Genomic DNA, 3,281 nt, shown 5'->3' on the forward strand with positions numbered 1-3,281 from the left:
GCCGAGCTGGACAGTGTGCTCTGTCCACCCTTCAATAAAACGGGCATAACTTACGCTACAGGATGCTGATTGCCCTTAGACCAGTGGCATTGGAAAGCTAACTCAAAGATCTATCCTGTGTCAAAAGATGGACTCAATCAAACCTGGGGAATGTGCAGTTCAAAAGGTCCGAACGAATGAGTTGGACTGCGTGTTTGGTTTCGTGATCCATTTCTCTCGAGTCTTTTGCTCAGGAGATTTTTTTGAGAGTGTGTTGAGAACGCTTTCGTTCCGAAACGCATTTTTTGGACGTTTATTTCGAGATAACCGTTTTTGACCCAAACAATGTTTGCGTCTTATTGTCGATAAAGTATATCAATAACTCGTTGTATACCTTTTCACTAAAAATTATACGAAATTTATATTGCGAGAAATAATTTCCGGGGATTTTTAGACATTGATTCCGTCGTGACCGATTTTGACCCCAACAATTAGCCCCCCAGCTCGTTAGAATTGTGAGCTGTTAGCGTGAGGTTCTAGCGAGTGGCTTGGCAAGTTAGGAAAGTTAGGCGGAATTAATGGTTAATAAGGTCTGTCGTAAGTGGTGTTCTCGTTCTTCTGAGAGTGGAATGCGATAAGTTTGGGGCTGCGCCTTGTGAAAGCTGCCTACGTATCCTTGTCGAAGGGATCAAGCCTTTCGTAGTTCGCCCTGGAGTTGAGATTCTTAAGACATGTTTTCCAGTGAGACCTTTACGGTCCAGTTTATATGTCGTGTAGAGGTTATCAGGCATGTTGCTGCCGATGGCATTTTATATTGGTGTAGAGGGAAGACTATATTCGTGATCTGTTTCGAGAGTTTTCCGCAGTGCATAAACTTGCGGGATTTCTGAAGATGCTCGAATATTAGCCAAGCGACAAATTTTGGGATCTCCTACCAGGGTGTTTGATACTATGCCTAGAGATGTTAGAGACAAGTTTGCTGGGTTTAGGGCAAGACCTAGGTCTAAACACGGCTTTAGGGGGTGCGATGACTACTTTGGCTTACGTTTCCAGTATTGTTTTCGACATGATTCCATCCCGCTTTAAAGTCCGCGATACGTTTTTGGCTTAAGTGACTTGTATGGTAGGAATCGAGCATTTCTTCGAGGACAATTTTTAAGTCTCCCGAAAGTGCTGACCAAAATTTTGGATTTTTTATATAGCGCTATTACCCTTGTGTCGGGTGTACGAGAGCTATCTCTATGAGATGGCTAAGTTTGTTTAGGATGTTAAGAGTTTGTTGTGATCAGCAACAAACTTATCGGTAGATATTATCATTTTTGAGTCTTCGCGAAGAATACGTGTTTAAGAAGATGTTAGTGTGTATGACTGTTTGGTCTTCCAAGAAGGTGCCTTTATCGAGGAAGGTAATTTTGTCGAAAAATGATCCTTCAGGCGTCTGCGACGTCTCGCAATGCTGAAGATTGTTTTTTTCTTTCGTATACCGCGTTTCGTGCTTGAAATGTTCGCGGGCTTGAAGATGTTTCGCGATATTGAAAGGGTTTAGTCTTAGCTCTGCGTTTGAGAAACATTATGGTTTGTCTACGGATGTTCGCAGCCAAAATTGTTGTTCCTGTTTGGATGCTAATAATATTGGTGTAGATGAGTCGCGTAAATTTGTCCCTGGGAAGAAGCGTTTTCCTTCGTAGTGCTTTGTGCAGTGTTGGCTTTCCAAGATCTATTTTGTGTACATTTGAGGATGCTTCGTATAGCTCTATAAGCTTTTTTACGAGTTTTCCTTACATGCCGCATTTTACGGGTAAAACATAGCGGGCTTTAAAGTTATCGGTGGAACGTGTATTGAACTTGGTCGACTGTCGACAAGTTTAGGTTTTCCGTTAACCGTTTGGTTGTTTGGTTGTTAGGACTGAGTTTTGTTACGAAGAATTTTATATATGATTTCCGACTATGGGTTATACGATAATTATTTTCATAATAGTCACATGACTTTTTAGACAAATCGCAGATCGTCATTTAGCCGTTAAGTGATGGAGCGATGGTTTCTAAAATACTTTGGCTTGGTGTGAAGGATGTGTTCACTCAGATAGCCAAGGATGTTGAAAGTCAGGCATTAGACCATGGTACTTTCTTGTAAACATTAAGGTCATGTTAGTTTAAGATTGTCTTTAAAGGGGATGCCGAATTCTGGTTCGGACTTTTACTGGAAGGCGTAATTGACCGAGGGCCAAAGAACGCTGGTCGATATTGATAGGCCAAGTTTGCCGGGGTTGTCTGTGTTAATATGGCCGATAGTCATAGAAAACGGTTCTCCGCTCTAGGTTTCAGTTATACGATGAATATTTCGTATAATGTTACATATAGTCTTATGAAAATCGATTCATTTTTGTCTGAGGAAGACGAAGCCCAAGAGGTTTGCTACATAACCAGTGTGGAGTCAGCTACGGGATGTGTGCCTTATCGGATGTGTCCGAGGGAAAAGAAAGGCAGAAGCCAGCGAGCCGCATGGCTAAAAAATGATATCTATTAGATCGTAATGCGAAGAGATAAAGTTTAGATTGATCATCGAAAGTCAAATCTTACAGCTTTGTGTTTGCTATAAAAAATATACTTCTTGGTAAAATATGTTATGTTTACTTTCAAAAGTTTCTTCGTAAGACTTGATATGATTGTACGAAGGATTTTTCGCGTAAGTAATGGGGACCGGTTTTACGAAGGTTGTAAATCGGTGATATGTATACATATGTCAAAGTAGTGTTGTTTCTTCGGGTTTACGATAAACATTTCTGCTGTGATTTCGATCTTAGGTGAAAGTTGCTTGGAGTTACTCATGGAGTGTTACCGAAGTTTATTTCATTACGATCTAGTCGCAGAACGTTTTTCATAGATTTTTTGAGAGGATTCTCATGACACATTTGTTTCTGGAACGAATTGGTCAACCAGAGGTAGATCTAGCCAATGATCGGGAAGAAAGTGTTCCCTTTAATGTGCTCGATGCTACATTTATTCTCGAGTTTTCTTCGTCGCAAATGTTTTCGATGCTTTTCCGTGACTCACTTGATTCAACGGAAACTGAAAGAAATGCTTTGGTGCTTGAAGATTTCTCGTAGAAATTTTTATACGAAACTGGCTTTATAAAGCCAGAAAGGGATTCAAGACTCTGGCTAATCGTCGAGTTTCAGTTTGATATTGGTACAGGATTTCTATACGCATGATTGCGATAAGAAATGATGTATAGTCTTTGAGATTATGTTCATGATCGTCTGATATGTTGCTGGCGTTTATATAAATTTCGATTGTCGTTT

Source organism: Brassica oleracea, chromosome C1 (genome assembly GCF_000695525.1).
Source record: "Brassica oleracea var. oleracea cultivar TO1000 chromosome C1, BOL, whole genome shotgun sequence".
In the NCBI taxonomy this organism is placed as follows: domain Eukaryota; kingdom Viridiplantae; phylum Streptophyta; class Magnoliopsida; order Brassicales; family Brassicaceae; genus Brassica; species Brassica oleracea.